The sequence below is a fragment of the Bombina bombina genome, chromosome 4, assembly GCF_027579735.1.
Source record: "Bombina bombina isolate aBomBom1 chromosome 4, aBomBom1.pri, whole genome shotgun sequence".
In the NCBI taxonomy this organism is placed as follows: domain Eukaryota; kingdom Metazoa; phylum Chordata; class Amphibia; order Anura; family Bombinatoridae; genus Bombina; species Bombina bombina.
Genome location: NC_069502.1, coordinates 935134686 through 935153689, shown reverse-complemented (window position 1 = coordinate 935153689; position 19004 = coordinate 935134686). Strand labels below are relative to the sequence as shown.

The following is a 19004-nucleotide window of genomic DNA, read 5'->3' as shown; positions in this document are numbered from 1 at the left end:
ACAAAATAATATAAACATATGATTTAGTTGATCCTTTTTTTAATGCAAATAAATATATTAATATAAATAATAATAAAACTATATAATAATAAAATATTTAACAGCTGTTCTTTCATATACATAATATAGAAAACTTAATATGTCCCTTTAAATGGTGGATAAAACATTGTAATACCAGTAATTTGAGATGTTCAGGAAGAGGAAGCAGAACAGAAAAAAAAAACAAGCAATCTGAGTGTGTTGAACCAGCTTCTCTACCTCATCAGACTTTACAGATCTTGAGCTAAAAGCTAAAATGGGACGTTTTTTCTAGGAACTAATGTGGGCGTGGCGTTTGTTCATTGCAAGGTAAAGGTTTTAATGCTTTTAAATTGTTTTATAAGAATATTGTCTTGCTTTTGAATGCCCCATGCCGTTTGTACCAGATACAATCTCATTTGTTAGATTTACATAGGGCTAGCTAATATACGTACATGCTAATCATTCTGTTGACACTCATTTTTTTCTCCTTTACAAGTTTTGTTTGTGTGTGAATTGCCTGTTATATTTGTTAAAGGGACAGTGTACTGTTCTCTGTGATACTTCTACTGTGTATTAAACCCCTTTGCGATGGTTAAAGGGATATGAAACCCAACATTTTTCTTTTGTGTTTCAGACAGAGCATACAGTTTCAAATAAGTTTCCAATTTAAGTTTATCAAATTTGCTTTATTCCCATGGTATTCTGTGCTGAAGAGATACCTATGTAGGTGTTTGGAGAACTACATGGCAGTAAATAGTGCTGCCATCTAGTGTTCTTCCAAATGGTTAACGTTCTTGCAAAACTGCTGCCATATAGTGCTCAAGAAATGGGCCATCTCCAAAGCTTATGCCCTGCTTTTCAATAAAAGATACCAAAAGAACAAAGAAACATTGATAATAGAAGTAAATTAGAAGGTTACTACTCATTTGAAGTTCAGACTAAGGCCCTGATATTCAAAACCTCTCCACTCAGGTGATATATTCTAAAATGATTCTCCAGGACTGCGAGATCCCTAGTGAAATATTTAAAAAACAGATTTTTCTTTACTTCTCCAAGGGGGGGTTCCCTGCATTTCTGTATGTGAAGGAGAGACAAGCCCAGTTTGACATTCCAGTGCAATATAGCATTGCATGACATGATAGTTCTGCTGCATTTACACTTCAGGCTTTCTATATTATATCAATTTACATTCCAGATTAAATTTTATTACATTTAAACTTTGCACTTTCTATTTTGTATTTTATTTTATATACAGCAGTGTATTAAGGATTGTGATTTTTCAAATTTTGATTATGCCTTTACAGTTTCTGTGTAACTTTAACAAACAAAGTTCATACTTTGTGTGTGTATATATATATATATATATATATATATATATATATATATATATATATATATATATATTAGTAGACAATTTCCAGTTCAGCCCACCAATGGCCAACTCGCCTGGGTGCAATGATATACCATCAAATAGCAAACAAGAGAATGCACTCTCAGGACTTTTTCAAAAGAAACCAATTTAATGGAACGTTTTCGGGGTTCACAACCCCTTCATCAGCATACAAAACAAACAAAATTCAACTCATTTATAGTGTTACATACCAATTACATCAAACCAACCTTAGTGTCTCTCCAAAGAAAAAGTGCGCCAATTTTTCGAGTTTGGAACGCATCTTGCGTTCCACAGTGCTATCCGAAACCGGAAGTTGTGTTACCTCACTTCCGGTTTACGGATTCGATAAACAAACGTAAATATAATGATGAAGTTATGCAATCTACAAATTTAAACGTATTTAAGTGACATACTAATGTAGAGGACTTCATATAGCAAAGGTGTGCCACATTATCATAAGTGCCTGAAAATTTGTGATAACTATACATTGTCAAATGTTACTGCATCCAGTCGGCATGGAGACAATAACCATGGTAATCATATACAATCCAGATTACCCAAAAGTGCCATAACCTATGTGAGATTTACAATGATATGCCAGCTGAATGGGACAACAATTTTCTTAGTGTCAGAAATAGCGTACAATCAAGCTGAATACAGTCATATCGCATATATAAAAAAATAAAATAAAATAAAAGTTGGACCATACAACAGTACATGTGATTGGAATGGCAAGTTGTAAATGAGAAGCAAGTATAATGCTGCAAATATGGGTATACTGACTTACAATATATCGCCAGTGTATTAAAGTGGAATGACGTTTGGCATGTGTGTTGCTACAATGAATGTGCAAACAAATAGTTGTATCGAATAGGAGCAGTATACAGAGAAAAGAGTATATATAGTGTATATAGTATTGTAGGGCTGTGCTGTTAAGCTGCTATAACGCTGGGGCACCATTTTCATATGAATTAAATTTGGCCATTAAAGGGTTATAGCTTGTATCGGCCCAAATGTATATGTAAATGACTATGCAAAAAATCATATAAGGAAGGAAACCTTGTTTTTAAAATTCTGGCCTCAAGCATAATTGCAAAACAACCGGTGTCTGCGAGAAGAGGTAATAATGGTAATGGTCATAAGGACATGTAGCTCATGTAGATACTATCCACCTCTGGGATTTATCCAAGTGGATGTGGTAATATTTATGTCCGTTTTTAGGACTGGTGGTGCATATTAAGGCAATGGGTAATGGCTCAAGGCGGACCAGGCTTCCACGGAGAAGATGGAGACAGATGTCCCCCCTAATCCATGCCGTTAGGCGCACAGCACTTTCCCCTACAACTAGGGAAAAATGGAATGTGTGCCAAAACGGAGCCGCGATGTCCACCTGGCATACCCCAAGTATGTAGCACCCCAGTTGTTGATCACATAATGCTCTTAAAGTCCGGCATGGTGTTCAAGCCACCTGGCTGTATTGTGCCTAATCTGAACATCCACTGGGCCTCTCGTTTCAGGAGTTGCTTGTTCCGGTCGCCCCCCCGATCCAATGGGGGTATGTGGTCGATTAGAATGTAGCGGATGGAAGACACTGAGTGTCCCTTGTTAGCGCAATGTCGCGCCACTGGCTGTTCGGAATCACCATTTTTAAGTGCTGTCCTTATGGCGTGGCGGTGATTGGCCATACGCTCACGGAGTGTGCCAGAGGTCTTCCCTATGTAGAAACAGGAACATGGACAAAATAATAAATATATAACGTGAGTGGTGGTACACGTTATGGAGTGCCGAATAGAAAATGTTCGGTTAGTGTGTGGGTGATGGAAAACTTTGGTACCCACTAGGCCATTGCACGTTGTACAGCCCAAACAGCGATAGGAACCCTTTATATTCCTTTTCTTCCCAGTCGAATAACACTGTTTGGGGTCCGTTTTCACCAGAAGATCTTTGAGATTAGTTCCCCTCTTGAACCCAACCATAGGTCGTAGATTATGAGTAAATGTGAGTTTTGGGTCTGAAGACATAATTGGCCAGTGCTGTCGGAGAATCTGGCCAATGTTTTTTGTCGCTGGAGTGAAAGTGGTAGACATAATAAGCTTATCACTAGCGTCCCTTTTGGGTTTGGGTATAATCAATTCCGTCTGTGTTAGCATTGAAACGGATTCCATAGCGTCCTGTACTATCGGGATCTTGTAGCCCCTGTTCTGGAACCTCTCGCCCACTCCTTTCAATTGTGAGACCCCAGTTTCAGGATTAGAATTGTTGCGCATTGTTCTTATGCATTGTGATTTTACAATGCCTTTTAGTAGGGCTGGGGGATGGCAACTATCTGCCCTTAGTATAGAGTTGCGGTCGGTGGGTTTATGGTATAGTGTGGTTCCTAAATTGTTGGAATCCTTAAAAAAACTGTCAAGTCCAAGAAGTGAATGGATAGGGTATCCACTGTCATCTTAAACTTGACGTTGTTGGTAGTGTTATTAAACACATCAAACCATTTGTGGAGTGCCTCCAGGCCCCCTCGCCACACCAAGAAAATGTCATCTATGTATCTGTAATAACAGATGATGGATACATTCAGCGTGTTCCACAGATACATGTTTTCAAATTGTGACATGTAAATGTTGGCGTACGAGGGGGCCATGGAGGAACCCATGGCTGTGCCAGCGGTTTGCAAGTAAAAACTATTTTCGAACCGAAAATAGTTTTTAAACAGACAGAATTGGATAAGGGACAATAGAAATTCTACTGGGGGACCCTCATAGAGGGGGTTACCCGTAAAATGTTCTTGTATGGCTTTAAGTCCATCAAGATGGGGTATAATGGTATACAGACTGTTGACATCCAGAGTGACGAGTAAATCGTCTGGCTGGATGTCAACAGTCCGTATTTTACGAATGAAATCATTCGTATCCATAATATAAGACCGTGTTTCCTTCACTACTGGCTGTAAGAGTACATCCACATATTGTGCTACAGGCTGGGTGAGTGACTCCCTGGCTGACACAATAGGACGGCCCGGTGGGTGGTCTAATGTTTTATGAATTTTGGGGATTGAATATAAAATGGGTATCTTAGGGTATGTAGTGATGCAAAAATCACGAATGTGCTCAGTTATGTATCCATGTTCAAATCCCAATTCAATCAGTTTGTCAAGTTGTATTTTAAATAATGTGGTAGGGTCAGAGGTTAACAATTTATATGTCTGGGTGTCTGACAATTGTTCCAGGATGTCATCTCTATAATCACTATAATCTAAAAAAAACAATGGCCCCGCCCTTGTCGGCGGGCCTTATGACTATAGAGGAGTCATTCTGGAGGGTTTGAATAGCCTTTAATTCATCTCTGGAGAGATTATGTTTCCATAATGTGTCTTTTCTTGCTGTGTCCAAGTCCTGGGTTATCAACCTCAAAAATGTTTTAGTACTAGGACTGCTGTTACTGGGTTCAAAAGAACTGGGTACTTTGCATTTAAGTTCAATGTGGGACTTTTGTAAAGGCGAATCCTTGTTTTGAAAAAATTCTTTAATCTTAAGGGATCTGTTCAGTTTGTAAAGGTCTAATTTAAGGTCAAATTCAGAGACTGAAGTACTCGGCACAAAAGATAAACCTTTATTAAGTACTTTGCGCTCACTATCAGTCAAGGTGTGTGTACTCAAATTAACAATTATGTCCTCTGTCGTGGTCGTCTGGGGGGTCTGTGTCTGATACCCTGCCAGCCTGATATGGGTTCTATAATGCCTCCCCCTCCCCGAGAACGTGTTGTTACCCCTAAAAAATGACTAGGGGTTGAGTGTGATCTGGGTTCATGTGAGGAGAATTGATCCTGGTGCCTATTTTGACCAGGTGGAGTAAACACAGTGCCAGAGGGGTTCCTATCGGTATCAGTAGAGTCTTCCCCACTCGTATCTACCGTGTCAAAGTGTACCCGTCTGGTTCTGTGTCTCCTCCTGGACTGATTCCCCTGTGTGTTAGTCAGCCATTTGTACACTTTTCCCTGCGTGTAATCACTATTGACAGTATCCAGTTTTTTGTTTTTAAATGTAATTAAATCACTCTGGTATTTGTCAATTTGTAATTTAATTTTTGATAACCAGTTCTCTTGGGTGTCATTGGTGAGTGTGATGCTATGTAGAGATTCAAACGTTTGTATTTCTATCCTAACTTTACTTAGGATTACCGTGACCTCCTCTATAACCAATAGTATTAGGTCTAAAGAGCACTTATTTAGAATAAAACACCATTTTTTTCTAAATTCTGGGTTATCACGTCCAATAGTGGGTACATTGTGTACTCTAAATCCACGGGGGATGTGTCCTGTTCTATAATAATCAGACAGGTAGCTGCCATGTAACGCTAAATCAACCTCTCTTTTTTTTAATTTGAGTAAAGAGTAATATAAATTGACTGGGGTCTCACCAATTGTTTTGGAGATAGGTGCGAACAGAATCCGGTCGGCATCATCAGAAGTATAGGATACAGTGCCTGTCTGTGCTGCCACGGCCTGGCAAGTCAGGTCTTCCACCTGGGTGTTGGGATCTGGGATGTTGGTATCCTCTGTTCTCGGTTGTGATGTCATGCTGGAGGGGAGCATGAAGTGATGTACAAGTGAAAAAGATGTTGAAAGAGTCAATTCACAGCAGCCAAAATCCAAATGCACACAGTACTGTCAGCACAGAAGGAATTGTGCAGTCCAATTGTAAGAGTGCTGGAGATGTAAGTAAATGAGGTTAAACAAGGGGGTTCACTGGTCAGAAAATAAGTAGTAGACAATTTCCAGTTCAGCCCACCAATGGCCAACTCACCTGCGTGCAATGATATACCATCAAGTAGCAAACAAGAGAATGCACTCTCAGGACTTTTTCAAAAGAAACCAATTTAATGGAACATTTTCGGGGTTCACAACCCCTTCATCAGCATACAAAACAAACAAAATTCAACTCATTTATAGTGTTACATACCAATTACATCAAACCAACCTTAGTGTCTCTCCAAAGAAAAAGTGCGCCAATTTTTCGAGTTTGGAACGCATCTTGCGTTCCACAGTGCTATCCGAAACCGGAAGTTGTGTTACCTCACTTCCGGTTTATGGATTCGATAAACAAACGTAAATATAATGATGAAGTTATGCAATCTACAAATGTAAACGTATTTAAGTGACATACTAATGTAGAGGACTTCATATAGCAAAGGTGTGCCACATTATCATAAGTGCCTGAAAATTTGTGATAACTATACATTGTCAAATGTTACTGCATCCAGTCGGCATGGAGACACTATGGTAATCATATACAATCCAGATTACCCAAAAGTGCCATAACCTATGTGAGATTTACAATGATATGCCAGCTGAATGGGACAACAATTTTCTTAGTGTCAGAAATAGCGTACAATCAAGCTGAATACAGTCATATCGCATATATAAAAAAATAAAATAAAATAAAAGTTGGACCATACAACAGTACATGTGATTGGAATGGCAAGTTGTAAATGAGAAGCAAGTATAATGCTGCAAATATGGGTATACTGACTTACAATATATCGCCAGTGTATTAAAGTGGAATGACGTTTGGCATGTGTGTTGCTACAATGAATGTGCAAACAAATAGTTGTATCGAATAGGAGCAGTATACAGAGAAAAGAGTATATATAGTGTATATAGTATTGTAGGGCTGTGCTGTTAAGCTGCTATAACGCTGGGGCACCATTTTCATATGAATTAAATTTGGCCATTAAAGGGTTATAGCTTGTATCGGCCCAAATGTATATGTAAATGACTATGCAAAAAATCATATAAGGAAGGAAACCTTGTTTTTAAAATTCTGGCCTCAAGCATAATTGCAAAACAACCGGTGTCTGCGAGAAGAGGTAATAATGGTAATGGTCATAAGGACATGTAGCTCATGTAGATACTATCCACCTCTGGGATTTATCCAAGTGGATGTGGTAATATTTATGTCAGTTTGGGTTGGGTTCAAGAGGGTTCAAGAGGGGAACTAATCTCAAAGATCTTCTAGTGAAAACGGACCCCAAACAGTGTTATTCGACTGGGAAGAAAAGGAATATAAAGGGTTCCTATCGCTGTTTGGGCTGTACAACGTGCAATGGCCTAGTGGGTACCAAAGTTTTCCATCACCCACACACTAACCGAACATTTTCTATTCGGCACTCCATAACGTGTACCACCATTCACGTTATATATTTATTATTTTGTCCATGTTCCTGTTTCTACATAGGGAAGACCTCTGGCACACTCCGTGAGCGTATGGCCAATCACCGCCACGCCATAAGGACAGCACTTAAAAATGGTGATTCCGAACAGCCAGTGGCGCGACATTGCGCTAACAAGGGACACTCAGTGTCTTCCATCCGCTACATTCTAATCGACCACATACCCCCATTGGATCGGGGGGGGCGACCGGAACAAGCAACTCCTGAAACGAGAGGCCCAGTGGATGTTCAGATTAGGCACAATACAGCCAGGTGGCTTGAACACCATGCCGGACTTTAAGAGCATTATGTGATCAACAACTGGGGTGCTACATACTTGGGGTATGCCAGGTGGACATCGTGGCTCCGTTTTGGCACACATTCCATTTTTCCCTAGTTGTAGGGGAAAGTGCTGTGCGCCTAACGGCATGGATTAGGGGGGACATCTGTCTCCATCTTCTCCGTGGAAGCCTGGTCCGCCTTGAGCCATTACCCATTGCCTTAATATGCACCACCAGTCCTAAAAACGGACATAAATATTACCACATCCACTTGGATAAATCCCAGAGGTGGATAGTATCTACATGAGCTACATGTCCTTATGACCATTACCATTATTACCTCTTCTCGCAGACACCGGTTGTTTTGCAATTATGCTTGAGGCCAGAATTTTAAAAACAAGGTTTCCTTCCTTATATGATTTTTTGCATAGTCATTTACATATACATTTGGGCCGATACAAGCTATAACCCTTTAATGGCCAAATTTAATTCATATGAAAATGGTGCCCCAGCGTTATAGCAGCTTAACAGCACAGCCCTACAATACTATATACACTATATATACTCTTTTTCTCTGTATACTGATCCTATTCGATACAACTATTTGTTTGCACATTCATTGTAGCAACACACATGCCAAACGTCATTCCACTTTAATACACTGGCGATATATTGTAAGTCAGTATACCCATATTTGCAGCATTATACTTGCTTCTCATTTACAACTTGCCATTCCAATCACATGTACTGTTGTATGGTCCAACTTTTATTTTATTTTATTTTATTTTTTTATATATGCGATATGACTGTATTCAGCTTGATTGTACGCTATTTCTGACACTAAGAAAATTGTTGTCCCATTCAGCTGGCATATCATTGTAAATCTCACATAGGTTATGGCACTTTTGGGTAATCTGGATTGTATATGATTACCATGGTTACTGTCTCCATGCCGACTGGATGCAGTAACATTTGACAATGTATAGTTATCACAAATTTTCAGGCACTTATGATAATGTGGCACACCTTTGCTATATGAAGTCCTCTACATTAGTATGTCACTTAAATACGTTTAAATTTGTAGATTGCATAACTTCATCATTATATTTACGTTTGTTTATCGAATCCGTAAACCGGAAGTGAGGTAACACAACTTCCGGTTTCGGATAGCACTGTGGAACGCAAGATGCGTTCCAAACTCGAAAAATTGGCGCACTTTTTCTTTGGAGAGACACTAAGGTTGGTTTGATGTAATTGGTATGTAACACTATAAATGAGTTGAATTTTGTTTGTTTTGTATGCTGATGAAGGGGTTGTGAACCCCGAAAACGTTCCATTAAATTGGTTTCTTTTGAAAAAGTCCTGAGAGTGCATTCTCTTGTTTGCTATATATATATATATATATATATATATATATATATATATATATATATATATATATATATATATATATATCTTTTATAAATTAGATTGTACTGTGTATGTCTTATTTAAATTAAAACTGAAAAACTGTCAACTTCTGCTGTGTGTTAAACCCATTTTCTGCGTTTAGACACACAGGGCTAGATTACAAGTGGAGCGCTAAATATCGCTTGCATGTATTTTCATTTATATTTATAGTATACACTTTCACAGTGATTATATACACAGTAATATTCAAACTTGTTTATATAACAATTAAACATTTTAAAATGTTTATTTTTTTATATAAAAACTGTTTAAATTTAAGTGCATGAATATGTGCCAGTTCTGGATATGAATGAGCAACACAGTAAACACAAATTGTTGCATGACAATGTACCTTATCTTAGAAGTGAAATGAGCACATTATTATTTTTAGTTTGTATTTTCAATGGTTTCCCTGACCCCCAGAACAAAAGAAATCTTGCTAACCAATCACAAACTATAAATTATTACTGACATATATTCCTTTATAATCTTCATCTAATAGTTACATTTTAATATATATTTTTAAATACACAATAATATTCACATCTAACCTACCTAGTATGCTCACTGCTATCGCAAAAAAATGCTTTTCCTATCACGATTGTTGATGCAAAACTGATAATCCACCTTAAAAGAGCAAATGACTAGAGAGAAGGTGAAAGGGGTGTGTGTGAAATAATGGCTCACAGAAAATTAACTAAAAGTATTAAACCAAGCCTCCCTGGGAGAAATTGGAACAAGTACACATTTAAGATGCATGTTACAACTAAAGGAAGCAAAATAAATAATTTAAAGTGATGGTAAATCCTAGCATTTGTGGAACGCTAGGATTTACCAGTGGAACAAATAAAGGGGACTTTCAGTCATGAAGTATAAAATACTTCATGCTGAAAGTTCCTTTATTTGTTTGAAGGGTCACCACACTGAGCTGCTCATGAAGCCCATAGCAGAATGCTAATTTGCAGTGATGTGACATTTCCACCTCTTAGCCAATAGCTGTACTGGGCAGCTGGCACCAAGCTGGATAGCCCGCACGGCTATTGGCTAAGAGGTGGAAACGTCACTTCTTAGCAAAATAGCATTCTGCTGTGGGCTGCCTGAGGAGCTCCGTGCGGCAAACACTTCAAACAAATAAAGGAAATTTCAGCACAAAGTATTTTATACTTCATGACTGAAAGTGCCCTTTATTTGCTCCACTTTTTCTAATTTACTCCTATTATCAAATTTTCTTCATTCTTTTGGTATCTTTATTTGAAAAAGCTGAAATGTAAGATTAGAAGCCAGCCCATTTTTGCTTCAACACCAGAGGCCAGTCTATACATAGTTGTGTGCAGAATGTTTGCAATCCTAATGCACGGGAGCCTTTTATTACTGCAGGTTGTAGGACCATCTATCTATCTATCTTTCTATCCTAAAAATCATTATACAGAGCAGAATGTATATTAATACTTTTGCTTTCTACTGAGTTACCTTTGGGGGCCCCAAATTTTTTTTTTTGCAGCAGGGCCCTTTGTTGAGTAGGTCCGCACCCTGGGTGGTGCTTGCTGATTGGTAAATACATTTTAGCCACCAATCAGCATGCACTACCCAGGTGCTGAACCAAAAATGGGCCAGCTCCTAAGCTTACATTCCTACTTTTCAAATAAAGATACCAAGAGAACAAAGAAAAATGAATAGGAGAAAGTTGCTTAAAACTGCATGCTCTATCTCAGGGGTCAGCAACCTTGGCTCTCCAGATGTTTTAGAACTACATTTCCCATGATGCTTAGGCAGCGTAAAGACACTTAGGCATCATGGGAAATTAAGTTCTCAAACATCTGGAGAGCCAAGGTTGCTGACCCCTGCTCTATCTGAATCATGAAAGAAAAAAATGTGGGTTTAGTATCTGTCACGGATACCGGGCTGCAAGGGCTAAACCCCTACCCCCTACAACCTCATCCATGTTGTTTCTCAGTGGTTTTGGGCTCCTCAGAGCAACAACAATCTCTGGAAGCTTTTTGTTTGCTTTTTGTTGGCTTGTTTTTGTGTTCTAAACTTGTTAAGAGAAGAGCTGGTCTATGACCAGGAAAACCCTCCTAGGCTGGCCGGGCTCCTGGAACTCCCGGTTGGCCGCCTCACAACGGACACCCGCCTAACCCCTCTCAGGCTGGCCCGGCTCCTGGAACTCCCGGTTGGCCACAGGACACACACTAAATTTACCCCTGGTCGCTCCAGAAGCCCTTTGCCCCAGAGTACCGCTCTTTTGGGGATTGGTAGCCCCTAGGGAGGACGTGCTGGGGGAATTATTGGAGGGGAGCTTCTTTGGGAACCGGGGGTTTTGGACACCCCTAACCCCATAACTTCAACGGACTCCGGTCCCCAGTAACGAATTACACTGATTTTTGGACTGTGGCATTTGGGGACCGAGAGCTTTAAAATGACACCCTTGAAGTGCCTCCGCTCCACCGGAATCACCCCGAAACCGCCACCCCTAGGTACTGGGATTCTGTAGGACTGTGGCTGCTATGGAGGTGCCGGTCGGTCTCGAGGGGCGGGAATGGTGGGAAAATTGTGGGATTGTCCAGGGTCTTATCAAGATGAGCTGTGTGTATAAAAGGAGTGTATGTTTTATAATAAAGAGAGTTCCTGTTTCACCTGAATGCTAGTATGTCTAGTTATTTGGGTGGGCTCCAGCTAAAATCACTTTCCTGGACTACATAGCAGCCTGTTCCAGGCAGAGGAAGGACCCTCTAGCAGAGCTCCCTAGTCTGGGTAGCCGAAAACTGTCACAGGCTGGGACCCTGAGTACTGATGCTGTCGGGCATCAGGGGTGGCTACAGGCTGTGGTCACTTGCCAGCTACATAGCTGCAGTCAGCAGGGAGGAAGCAGGGCCTGTTTGGCGGAGCTACCTAGTTGTGGTAGCCATGGTATCCGTCACAGTATCCCTTTAATGTATATTGCAATAATGTTTCACTTTCAATAATGTCAATAATTGACTGAAAAGTTTTATTTAAAAACTGTTTCAATTTAAAGTAACAGTGCACGATTGTGTGCAAGTAATGGCTAATACAAAAAACAAAGCATTTTTAAACATTTTTATTTTAGATAAAACAGAGGAAATATTTGAGTATTATATCCTGTTCGAAATGATTTTGGCAACTACAATACTAACGTCATCATGCACCTCAATGTGTTGATCATGGTGTTGGAAAAATGAATGTTTAACTTGTTCTTACTATTCGACTGACACGTGGTTCCTTGTCAATAAAGGATATGTTACAGATGCAAATATTTAGATTTAGTGTTTTAAACTAAAACAAATTATCATGTAAACTTATATGAGGGCAGAAAAAAAAGTGATGGGAGTCCTGTTTTTCATTTTAGGTTGCAAAGAAAGTAATAAGGGTAGATATATTTTGGGGATTAAAGGGACATTAAATACTAAGTGCATTTCTTTTACCTCCATCTAATTATGGTTGCTGCAATTTTGAAGGAGAGTTGCTGCACATATGCAAATACGTTGGTACTGGAATACAATGAAAACTAGATTTTATCATGGAAGCAACACATGACTAGAGAGAGGTGTAAATAACTTCAGTACTAGGAGTATGACATTTATTTAATATCCCTTTTAAAGGTCACTTTTTCCAAATACTTTGCTCAAACACCAATCTGCTATACTTATGCTCATTAATTTCACACTATCACTTTTGCTGTGGCCACATTACAGTTAATTGTTTTTGCCAAAGCTATGTGTGTGGAAAAAGTGTTTGTAGTTGTGTGCTTTTACATCTTGTAAAAATAAAGCAAAGATAGTGGTAATAATGACCTGTACAAAGTCCAAAGTGCAATAGACAAATGGCACTTTCAGACCTGACCGCGCCCTTCCTGCACCTTAAAGGACCAGTCAACACTGCAGGTTCCAATCATAAATGTATTCCTTATTAAACATTAATTATTTCTAACTTTACCATAGTGATTTTTTATTAAATATTGTCCTCAAACTAACGTTTTTAATTATGTGCAGTTTTCCCTGTCCTCCTAAGTAAAAAAAAAAAATGAACATTATAAATTATAAAAGCAAGTAGGGTGCTTTCTAACATCATCTTTCTATTGGTGCAAAATGACATGCTGGGTAACAAATGATTGTAATATACAAAAGAAAAGTACAAATGTATGTAGCAGGGTTAGCCTTAAAAAGAGACTAGAGTGTTTTTGTAGGTATGATAAGTAAAATTTCTCGTATTTCAAGATCCAAATTGCCTGCAGAGTATCAGTGAAAGACTTTATGAAAAATAAATGTTAAAAAGTGAAGTAGCAGGGTTAGCCTAAAAAGTAAAAATAAATGGCTAATTATAAAAGCAAGTAGGGTGCTTTATAAGGCATACAAAATATAAATTCCATTATTGCCTGCAGAGGATCAATGGAAGACAATATAAAATATACATTTATAAATAGATATCTAGCATGGGTAGCCTATAATTTAAAAATATAGATGATAATTATAAAATAAGTAATTGTAAGTGCAAAATTACACAGACTTACTATAAAATTGGAACATTATCATTTTAAAAAAAATTACATTATTTTTAATTGTCTATTTAAACTTGGAAATGTTGTAATGGTAGTGACATACAGACACACTCATACACTGAAACACACAAACACACTCACACATAAGGATTCACATATAGACACTCCAGCAGACACGCAAAGAAACACACTCAGACACAGACACCCAAACAGACACTTAGCACTTGTTTACATTGACCTGACAAGTAATGAGGTAAACTACAGTTTTGTAAAAAAAAAAAGGAGATTTAGAAAACAAAATATGGAGTTCTGATTATCTTTTTGTAAAAGAAGATGACAACTAAATTATGACAACAGCATGCAGTGGCTGAAAGGAAGGTCCCTGAACTGCCTAAACAATAATTTAAAGGTTAAATGGTGGATTGGTTACTTCCGGAAAGGTCTTGTTAGTCTCAAAGTCTGTAGAAAGATGTGAATAATTAGTAGTAAGGTCAAAATGTCCTAAAAAGGAACAGACAATGGACACACACACACAAACTCAAACCTGCACATACACCCAAGGAAACACCAACAGAGACACCCACAGAAAACACACAGACATACACACACACACAGAGAGACAACCACATAAAAAACACACAAAGACATAAATACACACACTCTCACTAAGATATCCACAAAAAACACACAAAGACATACACACACCCTCACAGAGACACCCACATAAAACACACACCCTCACAGAGACATCCACAGAAAACACAGACATACATACATACATACACACACCCCCTCACAGAGACATCCACAGAAAACACAGACATACACACCCACCCTCACAGAGGCATCCAAAGAAAATACACAAAGACAAACATACACACACCCTCACAGAGACACCCACAGAAAAAGCTCAAAGACATATGCACACACCCTCACAGACATCCACAGAAAATGCACAAAGACATACACACCCACCCTCACAGAGAGACCCACAGATAAAAAATGCATACACACTCCTAGAGAAACAAACCAAAGTACAAATACATAAACACAGACACCCACAGAAACACTCACAGAAGGAAACATTTATGCACCTTGCATCCCCTAAATCAACAGTGTGTGACATGCATGATAAAAAATTTTTAGAAATTAAGAGATCACTTTTTAAAGAATCATATTTGTAAATGTGCAAACAAAAATAATTCTGTGAATTCAAAATTGTACATTAATGAGCTGGGTAGATGGCTAGATGAAGAAAAGTACCTTTAAAAGGTTGACATATGTTTGTTTTTTCCCCATTTTCCCCAACCAAGAGCACCACTTCAAATATAGTGTACAAATTTCCCCAGCTGTCAGCTGTACTTATGGATTTTGAAAATGCTGTACTCTATATTGTCTTGGTGGGACCATAAGCTGTGGTACTAATACCATTAGATCTGGTTAAATGCAGGATTTAGGCTTGTTGGTATGTATTTAAAAATTAAGTCAGCTGTAGTGTAAACTGAACAGTTTTAAGTTAACCTGTCTCATTTCAAACACTGAGCAATCTTAGTCTGAGAGTATAAAATTTTATGCAGATGTAAAAATCTTAGATAAAATGCCTCCTTGCATCTGGAAAGTCCTTGCATAAAGGGGCAGTAAACTGGAATGTTTATATATATATATATATATATATATATATATATATATATATATATATATATATATATATATATATATATATATATATATATATATATATATATATATATATATAATGCATATCTGCCAAAAGGGCATCTACCATTTGTGTATTGAGGAGGAAACATTTCTGCATGGTTTTAAATATAGAATTTCTACAGCATTGTCAAATAATCATAAATACACTGCTGCTAAAAAAAATGTGTTTTTATGGACCCCTAGCCCCACCAAACAATTACTACCACACTGAAGTTACAATCCAAAATTACACAAAGAAATAAAAAACATTTGCTAAGTAAGTCCTACCTCCTCTGCAAATGAAATTGATCTGCCGTCTGACTCAGGTACACACTGTACAAAGTGCCAAGTCTGTCTCACACTGCGCATAGTGGTTTAGGGCACACTAAGAAATCCTCTCAAATGATAATACTTTACTCCTTGTAATAACATTTCCCATGCTCAATTAGTACTCTGCTGTAGTACTCACTGGTGGCTGCCCAAATTTAAAAAAAAAAAATTTTTTTTTTTTGTTCTTGCATCATGGGGCCCCTCTGGCTCATTGGGCCCCTGACAGGAGTCACCCCTGTCACCCCCTGATGGCGGCCCTGCAGAGAAGTACTATAATGTGGCACCAATCCAACTGACATGAAAGGGAACAGCTCCTGCTCTAAATGCTGTTCAGCAGAGCTGCTTGCTCCCTTTCATGCTGTGCCTGCTTGTAATTTATAAAGACAATGGTGCACGTCTGAGGGGGGTCACGTGCACGTTCAGTGGGTCACGTGCACACTCACATGCACACACAATGGGGGGAAAAAATGCAAATAGGCTAATCTTGGATTGGAAGATAAAATTTGTCACTCACAGTGAGCCCATCCTCCTCTAGGCGTGGGAGGTGGACAAGCCTCAGAACAATTGGTAAAACAGACAGGAGAAAAGTTAGTCTTATAATAATTTTACTATCTAAGTTTTTATTTTGAATGCTCATATACATTATAAACTTAATCATCTATGTGGCTGTATATTTATTTTGGTTTGGGTTTTGTATTTTCTGCTGTGTTGAGTGGTCCTTTAAGTGGTTACAAGGTAGCCAAATATGTTCAGTATCTCCAGGGGAATCCAGGGATACCGGAGATTTTCGCCAAGAATCAGAAAAACCATAAGTGCTGGGCTGCTGCAGGCTAGAAAAGGGAGCTGAATAGGGGATGAGTATTAAAACCGCTCAATCTAAGCTCCCTTAAAGGGACATTGAACCCAAATTTTTTCTTTCGTGATTCAGATAGAGCATGCAATTTTAAGCAACTTTCTAATTTACTTCTATTATCAATTTTTTCTTCATTCTCTTGCTATCTTTATTTGAAAAAGAAGGCATCTAAGCTAAGGAGCCAGCAAATTTGTGGTTCAGAAGCATGGACAGCATTTGTTTATTGGTGCTGTCCAATCAGCAAGGACAACCCAGGTTGTTCAACAAAAATGGGCCGGCATCTAAACTTACATTCTTGCTTTTCAAATAAACATACCTAGAGAATGAAGAAAATGTGATGATAAAAGTAAATTAGAAAGTTGCTTAAAATTGCATGCTCTATCTGAATCACGAAAGAAAAAAATTGGGTTCAGTGTCCCTATAAAGGGACAGAAAAAGTTATCCTAGATGTTACATAATTCTACACTATGTGCAGAATTATGTAACATATGGATAACCTATCCTTTGAACATTTTTTTTCCTAAATACCTAATTTGCAGGCTAAAACAATACTTACCTCGTAAGTCAAGCCATCTTCTTTGGCATGGCAGATTTTTAACTAGCGCATTACTGGCTCACTGTCTAATGACAGCGGGCCTGATCGTGCCAATCTACTACATGAAGCGTGCTCCAGCACTAGCTAAAGCAGCAGAAAGCTTTACCTAGCATTGGAGCACGCTACATGAAATTCAATGGCGCAATGGTGCCCTTTTCCTGTCATTTAAATTGTTGTTTTTTTATAAATTCCACTGAGTTTCTATAAATAATGGACACTGCCATGTCTAAACTTAAGTTTTAAGCTTATCTTACTGTCCTGCTACAGACAATTAGGAACATATATAAAACAGGCAATAAAACAGACTAATACAAACAAGGTTGTGTAGGATTACACAAAGCCTTGTTTACACAAACTCTGGTTTATATATCTCTCCCTAATTGTTCTCCACAAAAGATCAAGATAAATAGAAAACTATTTCAAACATGGCAACAGCACCCATTACTTTATAGAAACTAAACTTTTACACGTATATAATTAATATTGAAATAACTAATATAATAATTAAAAAATACAGCCACATATTATTCTAAGGCTAATCTATGCTTTGAGTTCATCATTATGCCTAGCATGTATTTAACGTTTAATATCCCTTTAAATCTCTTGTTTTAACTTAAAGGGACATTATACACTAGATTTTTCTTTGCATAAATGTTTTGTAGATGATCCATTTATATACCCTATACAATTTTTAAAAAAAGTATAGTTTTGCTTATTTTTAAATAACAATGTGCTGATTTTCAGACTCCTATCTAAACCCCAAAGTTTTAGAAGTATACTGATGTATACCTACTCCAGTTTTCTCCTGTTTGTGTAGAGGGTCTTTTCATATGCAGAGGAAGTGGGGGGGGTCTGCTCTTTTTTATTTCACTGGGTGTCCCAGCCTAACCTCATCAACATTACTAAACTGGGAGCTTAAAAACATAATTTATGTAAGAACTTACCTGATAAATTAATTTCTTTCATATTAGCAAGAGTCCATGAGCTAGTGACGTATGGGATATACATTCCTACCAGGAGGGGCAAAGTTTCCCAAACCTCAAAATGCCTATAATTACACCCCTCACCACACCCACAAATCAGTTTAACGCATAGCCAAGAAGTGGGGTGATAAGAAAAAAGTGCGAAAGCATAAAAAATAAGGAATTGGAATAATTGTGCTTTATACAAAAAAATCATAACCACCACAAAAAGGGTGGGCCTCATGGACTCTTGCTAATATGAAAGAAATGAATTTATCAGGTAAGTTCTTACATAAATTATGTTTTCTTTCATGTAATTAGCAAGAGTCCATGAGCTAGTGACGTATGGGATAATGACTACCCAAGATGTGGATCTTCCACGCAAGAGTCACTAGAGAGGGAGGGATAAAATAAAGACAGCCAATTCCGCTGAAAATAATCCACACCCAAAATAAAGTTTAAATCTTATAATGAAAGAAACTTGAAATTATAAGCAGAAGAATCAAACTGAAACAGCTGCCTGAAGTACTTTTCTACCAAAAACTGCTTCAGAAGAAGAAAACACATCAAAATGGTAGAATTTAGTAAAAGTATGCAAAGAAGACCAAGTTGCTGATTTGCAAATCTGATCAACCGAAGCTTCATTCCTAAACGTCCAGGAAGTAGAAACTGACCTAGTAGAATGAGCTGTAATCCTTCGAGGCG

General features: G+C 38.0%; 1 protein-coding gene across 1 annotated transcript in view; it reads left to right on the top strand.

The window, feature by feature from the left end:
- The first annotated feature begins 230 nt into the window (after positions 1–230).
- Positions 231–19004, top strand: part of NLRC4 (NLR family CARD domain containing 4) — a 153571-nt gene continuing 134797 nt past the window's right edge. The window contains exon 1 of the mRNA XM_053711909.1: positions 231–348. The gene's annotated coding sequence lies outside the window, so the exon portion shown is untranslated. The remainder of the gene's footprint in view (positions 349–19004) is intronic.